Source organism: Arvicanthis niloticus, unplaced genomic scaffold, assembly GCF_011762505.2.
Source record: "Arvicanthis niloticus isolate mArvNil1 unplaced genomic scaffold, mArvNil1.pat.X pat_scaffold_1159_arrow_ctg1, whole genome shotgun sequence".
In the NCBI taxonomy this organism is placed as follows: Eukaryota; Metazoa; Chordata; class Mammalia; order Rodentia; family Muridae; genus Arvicanthis; species Arvicanthis niloticus.
Window position 1 is genome coordinate 23444 of NW_023045168.1, and position 16248 is coordinate 39691.

General features: G+C 38.4%; 1 pseudogene; it reads left to right on the plus strand.

Annotated features, from left to right (window-relative positions):
- The first annotated feature begins 702 nt into the window (after positions 1-702).
- LOC143441094 (uncharacterized) lies at positions 703-10205 on the plus strand (annotated as a pseudogene).
- Positions 10206-16248: the final 6043 nt, after the last annotated feature.

Sequence of the window (16248 nt, forward strand, 5' to 3'; positions counted from 1 at the left end):
TTGGATTCTAACTTATGCTTCCTTTTATTTTGAACAAAAAAGACAACATGCAAGAACAAAAGCAGAAAATTAACACATGTGAACAGAAAACAAAACTAAAACAGAGAGTTGAATTCAGGCTGACTAATTTCTTGTTCCTTTTCATTACCTTTCTCGAAGCAAACCAAAACAGAGAGTAGGATTCAGGTTGACTAATTTTTTATCCCACATCTGTTGGGAGCCGACTTTTAGCAGAAAGTGGCTATCAGCTTTGCAGCCATCTTGAGCCATATACCCTGACATGAGACTTGTATTACAATAGCCTACAACAGCTGAGCACACTCTGATAACATCTTGCTTTGGATACCCAGGACTTTACTTGGGTGTGTGAGATTAAAGGTGTGTGAGATTAAAGGTGTGTGAGTTAACAGTGTGACCTAGAGATCAGATTTAGAGACAATACCTAAGGGCATGATTAAAGGTGTGACTTAGAGGCGTTTCTTAGAAGTGAAACATATAAAAGGCAGAGGCAGATGGCAGAGAATCAGACTCTTTAGAGATACTCTTTAGGGAGATTCTTTAGAGATTACAGCTGGGCAGCCTGGGCCTCAACATTTTGCTCGGGTCGCAACATTTTTTTGGCACCCAATGTGGAGCAGGAAGAAGAGAGATCTAGTGAGGGACCTTGCTGGAAGAAAGATCTGGCAAACATTCAGAAGTGAAATGAAGGTGGTCATCGCTGAAATCTGCTGCATCAAGAAAGGTAAGTCATGTTAATGAAAATGTGGCAAGAATTAAGTGAGCCTGAACTCAACTCTGTTTTTGTTTTGTTGCTTGCTGCTCACGTGTGTTAATTGTCTGCTTTTGTTTCGTTGTTTGAACGCTGTCTTTCATGTTCAAAAGCACACTTTAACCTTGAGGAGTGGTAAGACTCACTGGCCAATCAATGCTTCCAAGCAGACCTGCCAATCAGACAAGGAGGCGGATTGTTCTGGATGCCAGTCTGCAAGTTCACTGTTCCTGTGAAGTCTTAAGTGGCTCTCTGTGTCCTGCTCTGAACTCTGCTGTGGGTGCTGTGTGGAGACCTCAGGGAAGCTCTGCAATCTCCTCATGGTGAGCACAGGATCACTGCCCACAATGGGTAGGGGCAGGCGGCTGAGCAGTGGGAGCTGGGGGTGCTGGGTCCTCTCTGGGGCTGCATGGAAAAATCAGCCAGGTGTGACCACATGAGAGGTCCCTGGTGATGCTCCTCCTGTGTTAGATCAGGACGTAACCTCTGAGTAACTTCACTGTCATGGCTGATTCTGAATCTGCCCAAAACATTTGGACCAGTTACTTTCTTGTAGAAACGAGTGATTTCTCTGACTCTATAGCACATGTGTCCAAGCCATTTTGTCTTTTATAGTATACATTAAGAAGACAGGCATAGCTGGGCAGTGGTGGCTCACCCCTTTAATCCCAGCACTTGGGAGGCAGAGGCAGGCAGATTTCTGAGTTTGAACCCAGCCTGGTCTATAGAGTGAGTTCCAGGACAGCCAGGACTACACAGAGAAACCCTGTCTCAAAAACAAACAAACAAACAAACAAACAAACAAAGAAATATACAAACAAAACCTGTTTTTTAGAAGATAGGCATAAATCTAACAGCTCTGTCTTCATACATTACTTGTTTTTGTTTTGTTTAGTTTTTGTCAATTTTTTTCTGTTGCAGTTTTTTATATTGCTTTATTTTTTATGTTTAGTGTTTGATTATTATGTGGTTAAGGGACTTTTTTTCTACAATCTGTTGGGGTTTTTTTTTTTTTTTGGATGCTTCTTGCACATTAACAGGCATATTCTTTGGTTTATGAAATTTTCCCTTTATGATATCATTGAAAATATTTTCTAGACCTTTGGGCTGAAATTCTTCTTTCTCCTACTTCAATTATCTGTAGTTTTTCTCTTCTCACATGTTGAGGAATTCTTGGTTGTTTATTGCCAGAAAAATTTTAGTATCCAAGTTTTTTGAACAATGTATCCATTTAGTTTTATACATCCTTAATATCTGAGACTCTTTCTTCCTTTCCTGTTCCCTGGGTGAACCTTGTCTCTGTAGTTATCAGGTCACAGGCAATTTCAATGGCTTTCTCTCAGGGACTTAGCAACTGCTTAAGTCATTCCCTGCCTCCATCACCTGCTGCTGTTGTCACGTGTGCTTGTTATATACACAGAAGACCAGCTACAGCTGCTATCTATGTGTGTTCCCTGTCTCTGTTCTCTGCACATGCCCATCTCTATTCTCTTTTTTTACTCTCAAGTCTCTCTCTCTTCTCCCTGTCTGTCCGCCTGTCTGCAGGTGCACTTTCCTGCCACAATGCCTTCCCCAGGTTCTCACTCATCTCCCTTCTTCCAAACAATGTCTTTTTTGTTTGTTTGTTTTTTGAGACAGGGCTTCACTGTGTAAGCCTGGCTGTTCTCGAACTCACTATGTAGACCAGGCTGGCCTTGAACTCAGAAATTCACCTGCCTCTGCCTCCCAAGTGCTGGGACTAAAGGCGTGCGCCACCACTGCCTGGCTAAACAACATCTTTTGTACCATATCTGTTGCATGTTTTTATTTCTCAGGACCTGCTGTGATAGGATAGCTTGGATTTTTTTGGTGACATATTTTCCTGGTGATTATTTATTATATTCCTATGCTGGTGTCTAGTCCTCTGGGTTTGAAGTGATTATTGATTTAGGTACTGATTTTTTGATTTGTCTTGCTTGGGTGGAAATTTTGTTCCTGGGTTACTGTTTGAGGTCTGGATTTACAGAAAAATTTGCCTGAGTTTTGCCTTTTTTACTGGCCTGTTTGGTGGGTATGCTCAATGGGGAATGCTGGGTAATGTTGGGAGCAGGGAGAAGAGTTGGGCAGGAAGAGATGATCTTAGCATCCACAGGGAGACATAGTCAGGACAGAGGTAAAGCTGTCTCTGGTGTTTAGTACAGTGCTAGGGGAAATTGTGATCATTGCATCTGGGATAACAGACAGTGTGGTAGATCTATAGAAATCTTACCTGTGTCCTGGCAGGTAAAGCATGTGGTTGAACAGGAACTGTCTGCCCAAGTGGGGCTGAGACACAGGAATGAGACAGGAAAGGAAGGGCAGGTGGGCATTGTCTATCTTATCTATAAGAGGCATACACATGGGGAGAGGCAACTTCCACTTGTATTCTGTCTCAGAGTAAGTGCAACTGATATTAGGATCTGCAGTAACAGATGGTGAGGCAGGTCTTTGGATAAACTACCTTTTCTACTGCCATGGCTTGTGGTTGAACAGGAGCATCTTTCAACAATAAGTTCCTCAGGCACAAAGATGAGTTTGTAAAGCCCAAACAGTTCTGTTTCTGAGAGTGCACAAAGTTCACTTGAGCAAACATCCTATGACAATCCCCCCTTGTCAACAGCCAGTCAAGGTACAACTACAGGGTTAAGCTATATAAAGATAACTAATACACCTTACAGAGAAAAGTTAGTCTACCCATCATGGTTGTCAAATTTTTTTGCCCCTTTGATTGGTTCTTGCAGATTATACCAGACATGTAGTTTTTAAAATATTAAGTTGCTGACCTGGATGTTAATGTCCCATTCATGTTGCAACTACAATAAATACCCAGCACCCCTAGATTGGTCTCTCAGTTTTAATCTCATGTGAGGCTGACTGGTGAGAATCCTTATTACAGAGCTCATAATAAAGACCTCCATGTGTTTGCATTACAATAGGCTACTTGTTGGTCATTGTGGTCTCTGTGACTTGGACATAACATCTTGGTGCATTAACTAGAAACCCAAGACTCTCAGAACTCCCAACTAAAGGATTGAAAGGCCGGTTGTTACAATGAACCATTGTTTCTATGTCAGTGGCTTGTCTGCCAGAATTGTGTCTGTGTGCCTTGGTTTTCAGATTTTTCTTCAGTATATGTAAAGGGAGGTAACTAAATTGAACGTGGAACCAAACCCTGCTACAGTGGATACACTGGAGAGTCGCAGGCCCAAAGTGCTGCAAAGACGTTCCAGAGCCTGGTATAGTGGACTGTGTTCCTCTGGTCTTAATTTCTGGGAAGGTTAGAACAGACTTGGAGCCCTGCTACAGGGCTCACAGCTGCCATCCTGCCTTCATTGTCTCCTCTGTCCAAGTGGAGGAATCTGCTGGGTAGCCTTTACTGCCTCATTGTGGCTGTCTGTTATGTGTGTCACTTTATTATTATGTGACTGAGAGAGGAAATTAGACTGTTTCCATTTTAATTGATTTAGTTACTGACCCCTCAACTTGGGTTAAACCCTTCTTACCAACAAAACTAAGACCCATTGACTAGTCCATGACAGAAAACTCTTCCTGACAGCATCCAGGGCACAATCTATCTTTCTTTCTTTCTTTCTTTCTTTCTTTCTTTCTTTCTTTCTTCTTTCTTCTTTCTTTCTTTCTTTCTACCGTGTTTTACAGGGTGGAAAGGACAAAAACCATGAGTTTTTTTTTTCCTCACCCCCATTCTACCCTCTACCCAGTCCATATGTGACTCTGTAGTTTTGGAGTTGTCATTAGATGGAAGGTTGTTTTTCATTCCGACAGAGTTAGCATATCTTCCTTGGACCAGAGATCCTGTCCTTTGGGGAGGCCATTTCCAGGTCTGTGAGACAATCTGTTTCTCTATCCCCTTCCAGCTGTTTTAGCCAAATCTTGGTAGCACTCCCTTGGGATCCCTGGTTTAAAGACACTTCACCTCAGGTCAGCACAGCCTCTGAGCTCCCCATTCCAGTGTATCCTTCCCTGCTCTGTGCCACATGCCATCCCTACTTTGTCCTCCCTCAGCCACAACTGAAAGTACCTCATGTGGTGTCAGAGCCTCCTGTGTTGATATGGTTAAATCATTGATTTTGTGTTGTTACAACTTCCTCATTTATTATTGTGTCTGTGTCATAGTTGTCTTAAGTTCTCAGCATTTCAGAGCTACAGTCATCTGAAGGAGCCTCAATCGAGGGTGTGCCCTCATCAGAATGGCTGGTTGCTATGTCTGTGAGAGATAGTGTTGATGATTGATTAGGAAGGCTCTTCCACTGAGTGTTGTAATATCCCTAAGCAAGTGGTCCTGGGCTGGATGAGAGAGCAGGCTGAGCTTGAGACAGTGACCAAGCAGGAGAGCAAGCCAGGAGACAGTGTTTGTCCATGCCTTTTGCCTTCAGTTTCTAATCTAAGCTCCCAAAATGATGGACTGATCTGTCAGAACCATGTACAACAACCACTTATTACCTGAGAGGCTTTTGCTTAGAGGATTCAATCACAGCAGCAGAGAAGCAAGTTAGAACAACAACATAGTATCAAAGGATTATTTTGCTGCTATTAAATCTAGGTTACCTCACGGAGATGATAGTATTTAGCTGTATCCATTTGCCTGCAAAATTCATGATGTCTTTGTATTTAATAGCTGAATAATGTTTCATTTTGTAAATGAACCACATTTTCCATATCCATATGTTGGTTGAGTGGCATCTGGATTCTTTCCAGTTTTAAGTTGTTATAAATAAAATGGCTATGAACTTAGTGGAGTCCCTACTCTAGGTCACCTGCCTTCACAGAATCCCTCCTGTATCTTCTGTTTGTCCTTTGAGAGGGTGTGGGCCCCTGGGTATCCATGATGGTGTATCAAGTCTCTATTGGGTTAGATGCATCCTCTCCACTGAGGCCAGATGTGGCAGCCCAGTTAAGGGAACAGATTCCAATGACAGACAGCAGCTTTAGGGACAGCTGTGCTACAGTAGTTGGAGGACCATCATGAAGACTGAGCTGCACATCTGCTACTTATGGGCCAGGGTCCTATGTCCAGCCTGTGTGTGTTATTGTTTGTGGCTCAGTCTCTGAATGTCTTCAAGCATCAAGGTTAGTTCACTTTGTTGGTCTTCCTGTGGAGTTTCCTGTCCTCTACAGGCCTTCAATCCTTCCCCCATTTCTTCCATCAGAGTTACTAAAATCCAAGCAATTATTGACTATGGATCACAGCTTCTGCTTCAGTCAGCTATTGGGTGGAGCCTCAAAATGGACAATTATGCAACGCTCCTGTGTGGGAGCATCACAGAATATCCTTAATAATGTCATGGATTGGAGCTTGTCCATGTGTGTCTCCAATTGAGTGAGTTTTCATTGTCCATTCCTTCAGTCTCTGCCCCAGCTTTATTTCTGCATTTCTTTTACACTGGATAAATTTTGTTCTGCTTGTCTCCAGTGTTTCGATTGAACCTGATCCTTCAGCTTTCTTCTCATGCTCCCATACATTCCCCATTTGGACTCTGTCCCTCAATCACATAAGATACGGTGCACACATTTGCTGTTCAATGCTATGCTATTTTGCAAACCTGGTGGTTTTATATTTTTAACTTTATTCATTCTGTTTTTGGTTTTCTAGAACAATTTCTCTGTGAAGCACTTAGTGTGCTGATTTTAGATATAGAACCACATAAGTCCTCTGACATGTTTTTTGTTCAGTAAGCACATGCTTTTGTGCTGCTCTTTGTTCATATCTTTAATTTTGAAATTCAGACTAGTATGTAGATTATATTCTATTTCTCTGGATGGCTTATGCTCCTGTCATCAATATTATCTGATGCGTCAGATTCATTGAATTGCAGGTGTATGATATTTTGCCTAACTCTTATGTTTGTTGTGAAATTTTTGAATAAATAAGTGTATTATGGCTGGGTGGATGAATATGAATATCATGTGTGCCTCATTTTTACTGTTGTCAGAAGATGGCCTCAGAACTTCTGATCTTGATGAAATGGACAGAGTTGGTCCACATGTGTCCGCTAGAAATTGACCACCATTATGTGGAAGACCAGCAAGATCTTTCAACTCCTGAGCTATGTCTCCTGAACTATGTTCTTTATTTCTGATCAAAATATACATTAATAATATTTTCATCTGTCTATTTTTAACTGTTCAAACATGAATTTACTTCTAGTAAAATTTAATTAATGTTGCTGTTTGAACTGGTTCACTTCATGTTTATGCAAGATGAATACAGAACAGCAGTGAATGTCTAATTCTTTGCAGAAACTTCAGTAAAGAACTGTGAGTTCATTCTATCATTTCTGTTTCCTGATTTATTTTTGTAGCAGAGTGATGTTCTTAACGTGTAACTTTTGCTGTCCCTAAACTCAATGGATAGACCCTGCTGGCATACAGCTCAATGACATACACCTGCCTGTACCTCTGTGGTTAAAGACATGAGCAAATATATGCATCTTGCTCATCACTTTTATAGTTAGTAATTGTTCATACAGCTTTTCAGATGTGTGCTCAGTACAGTTGTTCTGTTTCCCCCAGCATATCCCTTGTGTTTCAAGGCTATATCCTATTGAAAGGGTTCAGGAGTGACACAGGTGAACCCTGTGTCAAGGGTTCAAGTGTCAATATTTCAAGTTTCTTCTAAACTGACATGGTGATTATATTATAATTCATGTGTCAGCAAATAAGTGGAGAAATCACACGAATTATAGTAGTGACGTCAGTATCAGGCTTTGTGTTGTACACATGTATGGTATATTTTAGGAAGCACTGAGTTTTGAAGATATGCATGTGAACTTCACTGTGGAAGAGTGGAATTTGCTGGATCCTTCCCAGAAGAAACTCTACAAAGATGTGATGCTTGAGACCTACAGGAACCTCACTGCTATAGGTAAGACTGTAAATTTTCTTTTGCTTCTCAAAATAAGGAAAAAATGTTTCTGGGTTACTGATGATCATCTCTTATTTCAATAGAGAACAAGTAATATTGAGTTGCATATATCAGGTTCATTGCTGTGAAAATTCAGAGTATCTTGAATTTTGCCTAATTCCAATACCATATCATTTATTTTCTGGTACCTTGGTTTCAGGCTATAATTTGGAAGACAATCATACTGAAGAACAACATCAAACTTCTAGAAGTCATGAATGGTAATTTTAATGTTTAAGCTATACAAATTGCCTGTAAGGAAAGTTTAATATGATCTGGAAGTTCTAAAGGAAAGCAAGTGTGTAAAATATCAGTCATTTTATTGTAGCTATGATTATAATATTCTCCCAAAACTGTGTACCTCAATGTCAGTTATCTGATTTGTGTTTGCAATGCAATTCTGTAGGAAAGAAAAAGAAGGAAACAATGCCTTAAGAGATTCCTTTGATTTGTATCTCCATTAGAAGTATGCTGTGGAACTAACAATTTTTATAGTCTCATAATATTCAGGTGTTGCACATTGAATAGTGATAAACATGTATCCATAACCTTCTAATAAGCAAATACTCCAAGATAAAGTTGTTGATACTCATATACTTGTAGTGAAACTTTTACGTTTATGGCAAGGTCAGTTTATGAGAGTCAAGAATGTTGTCGTGGAGAAACATTAATCATGTCTGCAATGAACAAAAGTCAATATGTGTGCATTCAATGTAGAAACCTTTCATTTGTTCTTCTTTTTTAATGGGTGTATCAATTGTCAGAATGGATGAAACCATGTGAGCATAGAGATACTAAAAGAACAACGGACCTCTATCTACTTCAGAACAATGAGAAGATATGTAGTATTCTGCCTTTGGTAGACTTTCTGAATATGATAGATGTTTGCAATTAATTGGTTTTCTGACTTTACTGAGGACATCTTCAAAGTCACACTGCAGAAAATCTCTATGAGTACTAGAAATTTATAAATTATTTTGTTCATCCTGTTTCACAGTACTGCTGTGTTGTGATGCACACTACAGAAAAACTAAGAGTGCAATCAGTGGTTTTAATGCTCTGAGTTATCCCATATTTCTTATGATTTGTTTAAAAACATTATATAGAAATCTCATATGGATTTTATAAATGTGAGCCATGTAATAAATGGTCTTACCATCACAGGCATTTTCAAAGAGGTAAAGCAACCCACAGTGAGCAAGTACAACCATGGAACATCAAAGGGATAAAACCTTATCATCTGAGTGTTCTTTATTATTAGACCAGCTGTAAAATTTATTCATATTGATAAAATGATTGATCAGGCTAATGAATGTGTTAAAACTTTCACATGTTCCCATTACTGTTGCAGGCATGAAAGAAGTTATACTAGAGAGAAACCATATGAATGTAATCAATGTGGGTAAAGCCTTTTCAGGTCACAATGGTCTCCAATATCATAAAAGAACACATACTGGAGAGGAAACCTTATGAATATAATCAATGTGGTAAAGCCTTTCATGTCACAGTGGTCTCCGATATCATAGAAGATCACATACTGGAGAGAAACCTTATGAATGTAATCAATGTGGTAAAGCCTTTTCAAATCACAGTAATCTCCAAAGTCATAAAAGAACACATACTGGAGAGAAACCTTATCAATGTAATCAATGTGGTAAAGGCTTTAAACGACAAATTCATCTCCAAGTGCATAAAAGTACACATACTAGAGAGAAACCTTATGAATGTAATCAATGTGGTAAAGCCTTTTCACGTCACAGTAGGTCTCCAAAGTCATAAAAGAACACATACTGGAGAGAAACCTTATGAATGTAATCAATGTGGTAAAGCCTTTTTCAGGTCACAATGGTCTCCAATATCATAAAAGAACACATAATGGAGAGAAACCTTATGAATGTAATCAATGTGGTAAAGCCTTTTCATGTCACAGTGGTCTCCGATATCATAGAAGAACACATAACTGGAGAGAAACCTTATGAATGTAATCAATGTGGTAAAGCCTTTTCAAGTTACAGTAATCTCCAAAGTCATAAAAGAACACATACTGGAGAGAAACCTTATGAATGTAATCAATGTGGTAAAGGCTTTAAACACAAATTCATCTCCAAATGCATAAAAGGACACATACTGGAGAGAAACCTTATGAATGTAATCAATGTGGTAAAGCCTTTTCATGTCACAGTAATCTCCAAACACATAAAAGAACACATTCTGGAGAGAAACCTTATGAATGTAATCAATGTGGTAAAGCCTTTTCACGTCACAGTAGTCTCCAAAGAAATAAAAGAACACATAATGGAGAGAAACCTTATGAATGTATTCAATGTGGTAAAGCCTTTTCATGTCACAGTGGTCTCCGATATCATAGAAGATCACATACTGGAGAGAAACCTTATCAATGTAATCAATGTGGTAAAGCCTTTTCAAGTCACAGTAATCTCCAAAGTCATAAAAGAACACATACTGGAGAGAAACCTTATCAATGTAATCAATGTGGTAAAGGCTTTAAACAACAAATTCATCTCCAAGTGCATAAAAGGACACATACTAGAGAGAAACCTTATGAATGTAATCAATGTGGTAAAGCCTTTTCATGTCACAGTCATCTCCAAAGTCATAAAAGAACACATACCAGAGAGAAACATTATGAATGTAATCAATGTGCTAAAGCCCTTTCAAGTCATAGTCTTCTCCACATACATTTAAGAACACATACTGGAGAGTAACATTATCAATGTAATCAATGTGGTAAAGGCTTTACACAAAAAGTTCATCTCCAAAGACATAAAAGAAAACATACCAGAGAGAAACCTTAGTTATGTAGTCAATGTGGAAAAAACAATTTATAAGAGAGAAGGTTCCAAAGACATAAATGATCACATACTGGAGAGAAACTATTTGAATGTAATTCAGATAATTAAAGCCTTTTCACAAAGTTTTTTGTTTCCAAAAGCATAAAAGAACCCATATTGGAAAGAAACCTATGAATGCCATCATTGTGGTAAAAGCCTTTCCATAAGGATTTTTCCTAAAATCATAAAAGAACCCATATTTGACAGAACTATGAATGTAATCATGTGCTAAAGCCTTTGCATGTCCCACTAATCTTGAAAACATAAAAGTTCCCACATTGGAAGAAACTTCATGAATGTGATCAATGTGGTAAAGAGTTTTCACAACTTTAGGATCTCCATTATTATAAAAGAACAGGTACAAGAGAGAAACCTTATGAATATAATCAGTGTTGTAAAGCATTTGCAAGTCACAGTCATCTGTAGTGACAAGAGAGACCACATACCAGAGAGAAACCTTCTTGAATATTAACAATGTGGTAAAGCCTTTGCATGTCATAGTTCTTTACACACACACAAAGAAATCACATTGGAGAGAAGCCTCATTAATGTAATCACTGTGGAAAAACTGACAATTCAGTTTTATCTGAGACTACATCATAGAACACATTCAAGAGAATGACTCAGTGTCATCAAGGTGCTAAGCCCTTGCATGTCACAGGCATCGCCAGATCCATAAAAGAATGCATACTGTAGAGAAAGTGCATGAATGTCATGAATGAGGTAAAGTCTTTGCATGACAATGTACTCTCCAAATACATCAAGTGGCACACATTTTAGAGAAACCTTACAAATGTAACAAATGTGGAGAAGCCTGTGCCTATCACTATCATCTCCAAAGACATAAAAGACCACAAATTGGACAGAAATCTTGTGAATGTACTCAAGTTGGAAAATCCTTTATATGCCACAGTATTCTCTGAATACAAACATCAACACGTACTCGAGAGAAACCTTCTGAGAGTAATCAATGTGGTAAAGCGTCTGTATGTCCTAATCCTATTTAAATGCATGAAAGAATTTATATTAGGAATAAACTGTGGTGATTTGAATATGTTTGTCCCTAAGAAGTGACAATATTAGTATGTTTGACCTTGTGGGAGTAGATATTACTGTTTTGAAGGAAGTGAACTCCTATGGTGGTGGTCTGTGGAGCTCCGGACAGTAAAAAACAGACCCTCCTACCATTTTTGCTGGATGACAGTCCTTCCTGACTGCCTTCTCATGAAGATGCAGAACTCTCATCTCCTTCTCCAGCATCATGGCTACCTGCATGCTGACATTCTTCCTGCTATGTTGGTCATGAACTAAACACTTGAAAGTGTAAGACAGACCCAGTTAACTATTTGCCTTTAAAACAGTTGCCTTGGTCACAGTGTTTCTTCTTAGCAATGGAAATTCTATCTGAGTCAGAAGTTGGTATCCCAGACTTAAGTATTCTTATTGGTGAACCTGACCATGCTTTTGTTGGAAGCAATGTGGAGTTTTACACTTTGGATTTGTGCATGCATTAAGTGTAACTTCAGGGGCCACGCTAGTAGAACACATATGTACTAAGGGTGGTTTGAACTTTGTATATAGTTTTTATAATGCTTTGTTGAAGAATGTTGCTGTTTTTGCTCCCATCTGAAGGTAAAAAGGTTTATTTTGTTAATTGAACACAATGGAAGTCTCAGGAAAGCCAAGTACAGCCTTTAGCCTCTATTTACTCTCATGATGATTGTTTTGATCACACTTGTTAATCTTAGAAAAGAAAAATATAAATCTTAGGTTCAAAGAGAAAATCTCACAGGAAGTTGAATGAAGCTAAATCTTGTGATCAAAGATCCACAATGTTACTAAAGAAATGGTGATATTATGGCAAGATTCCATCCACCTAAACATATGGATGTGAAGTTGTATGGAGGGGAACTGTATAATGTTAGGCATTATTATTAACTGGTTATAGTTTTTATGTGGACATAAGAAGATACAATTATGTGTCAAATTGACAGTGGACAGATTGTGATTATACTGGGTTTCAATTTAAAATCTAAAAGGAAATACTTAGGTCCAGGCATAGTGGTACACACCTTAAATCCCAGGAGATCAGAGTCAAGCAGATCTCTGATTCAAGTCATCCTGGTAAAGAACAAGCTTTAGGTGATGAAAAGCTTAGGTACGGGAAAAGTGTTACACATGTATTTCCCAACATTCAGGAGACAAAGCCATGCACATCTGAGTTCAAGTTTCATCTACAGAGCAAGTTCAAGGACAGCCAAGCTTAGGCAGTAATGTTGTTGAAAAATAGAAAGTGGTGATGATGTACTAGAAGAGGCCATGTTCTGGCAAAAACAAGCAGAGGAACTCAGCAGCTTTGTTTTTTGTGGCTCTGACTTTAGAGGCAAGAAGAGTAGGGACGACTGAGACAATTGATGCTGGTTGGCTATAGTGAAAAATTTAGTGGTGACAAAGAAGAAACCAGCATCACTGAGGTGACATCTTATGGTAAGTGTTTTCTGAGAGGAGAAAGAAGCTGTATTCCAGAGGTAGCCAAGGTTGTCCCTTGTGGTGCAGCTTGACTCAGTCCTGTGTAAGACTCACCCAGGTGGCACTGGTTTTAAGGCATGGATGTTTCATGCAGTGCAGCTGAGGCTTGGCACCATGAAGGGAGCATGAGAGGAACACAGTCAAGTCTGTTTGTCAGAGAAGAACCCAGCATGTTGAAGATGTCAGTCCCTTGGGATGAGCAGAAATAACAGCAGCAGCAGTTGAGTGGAGTCAAGCAGAACCTAGTGTCCTATAGAGGGAAGAGCTAGAGAGAAACCCAGCTTCTTTAATGGAGTGCAGAAGATCATCTGTGGATCCCAGATACTGGAACAAGAAGCTGTAATTTTGAAGTTACTTTGGAGACCCCAAGAGTTTTAGATTCCAGAGCTGTGGGATATCTTCTCAAGAAAACTCCTTTCAGGAAAGAAAATCAGCCAAAGAGAAAGACTGTGCTGCAGTGAGCAAAGCAGGAAGGATTTGGAGATCTGAAGAACGCTTTGACATCAGACATGGAGATGCAGAGTTTGTAGATTTTCTTGCTGGCTTTTGGTCTTCTTTTGGCCCAGTATTTCCTCAAAATGGTGATTAGGAATGGTGACTTATATCCTGTGAATTTGAATGGATATGATGTGCTTTTTTAAAGTATATGGGATTACAGTTACATGATTAGAATTATCTCAGAAGAGACTTTGAACATTGGACTTTTAACATTTTTGAGACTTCTATAGATGATGGGGACTTTTTAACTTGAACCTCACATATTTTGTATTATGCTATTTTAAAATATGGTCCCCATACAATCATGTGATTGCACAATCATATGGAGGCCAGGCAGTGGAATGTGGTAGTATAAATATGCTTGGCTCATGTGAGGAAGTTATTATGAGATGTGGCCTTGTTGGAGGAAGTGTGTCACTGTGGGTGTGGTCTTTGAAGTTCCACCCAGTGCAGAATGGGCCCTCCTACTAGCTCCCTGGCAGACAGTCTCTTCCTGGCTGCCTTTGGATCAAAAAGCAGAAATCTCAGCTTCTTTGTCTCCATCATGTTTTCTTCCATACCTGCCATGCTTCCTGCTGTGATGAAAAAAGACTAAATCTCTGAAACTGTAAGCCAGTCCCAATTAAACTGTTGCTTTTATAGGAGTTGCCTTGTTCATGAATTTCTTCATAGCAATGGAAACACTAAGACAGAAACCCTGTGAGTGTATTTAATATGGTCAAGCCTTTGCACATTCTCTAGTCTTCATTATTATGAAAGATTGTGTGCTAGAGAAAAACCTTATTAATATGTTTATTATAATGAAGCCTTTGCACACCTCTTTAGTCTTCATCATTAAGAACCTATTCATACTGGACAGTGGTTACATACTGTGCTAAACCCTTTACATCATGGGGTCCACTGAGATTCAACACCACTCAAACACAGGATAAGGAAAATGACAAGAATTTATTGTAATCAAGTCACTACTGATAATCAGGGCCACAAATTACACTCAGAAGCTTAGCTCCAATACCCCAGCCTCAGCCCCACCTTGAACCAGAAAGTTATATAGATTCCAAAAGTCAAAACCACAAAATCCTGTGCCAAGTTACAGTTACATTTTTCTACCAATCACGTTTTTTTGTTGTTGTTGTTTTACTCTATGTCAAATGATACAGAATGTAGGTTGTATGGTCTACACCATCACAGCCATTTGTTCTTTTGTGGTAGGAACATGCATTATATTTTGAGGAATAAAACATGGATAACAGAAATCACGGTTAGGAACAGTTGTTATGTTTTAGGTAAGAAAGCATGAGTGATGAAAGCTGGTCAGATATTGTTAAGTACACAGGTCCCAGATGACCTAAAACTTAGTTTGAATTATGATTAAATGGAGGTTGGTAACAAAAAGTCAGTCCTTAGGGCAAGTTTCTTTTGCTTCTTCCCAACATTTGTATATTATAGACATATTTGAATACATAGCAGAACACATATTGAAGACATATCTTACAAATGTAATCAATGAGATAAAACCTTTCACAACACAGTCATCTACGAACATAGAAAAAACACATCCTGGAGAGAAACGCTATGAATAAGCTATGAATAAGCATTGTAGCAAAGCATGTGGCAGTCGTCCTAGAAACCATGAGAAAAAGTCATAATACGAGAAACCCCATAAACATGGTCAATGTGTTAGTCTTTCACTTTCTGATATCTTTATAGAAGACTAAACACTTTAGTAAGTAATCAATCTATAAAAGACTCTGTATATTGCAGTAGTCTTTGAGCACCTTCAATAATATCAAAAGTAATCTGTGACTACAAATAATTTGTAGGATCTTACCCTACACACATTGAGTTACTCAAGGTTATTCATTATGTAGAACAAAAATTTGAGAAGCGTCAACCATCAGTTCAAACTTTACAATGTCTCTCTATTTTGTTTACATTGGTAAACTCATTTGTACATACAAAGGCCACTGGTTTTTTTTTTTCTTTCTTAGTTAATCGTGTATCCAACAACTTTGCTGAAAGTGTTTACCAGCTCTGGGAATTGCCTTGGGAAGTTTTAGTTCACTTGTGCTTACTATCGTATCATCTGCAGATAAAGATAATTTTACTTCCTCCTTAAATTTACAATTATTAACTTATTTAACATTAAGTTGTAAATTGCAATATAGGACTTAGAATATAGAACTAGTTAACATTAAACTGTAAATTGCCATGCATGGCTAGTTAGTATTAAATTGTAAATTGCAATATAGGACTAGTTAACATTAAATTGTAAATTGCAGTAAAGGACTAGTTAACATTAAATTGTAATTTCAGTATAGGACTAGTTAACATTAAAATTTTAGATAGTATTTTGAATACATGTGGAGAGAATGGATCACCTTCTCTTTTTGTGAATTAGTGGGATTAATTAGAATTTCTCTCCATATTTAATGTCAGCTATAGGTTTGCATTAAGATGACATTATTATGTTTATGTATGTCCATTGCATCCTTAATCACTCCAAGAACTTTATCATACACTGGAATTAAATATTGTCAGAGAATTTTTCATCATCTAAGAGATTACAACTTTTTTCTTACACTTTAATCACATTATGTTGAACCATCCCTGCACCTCTTGAACGAAGCTTACCACATTGAACATGGTGAATGGTCTTT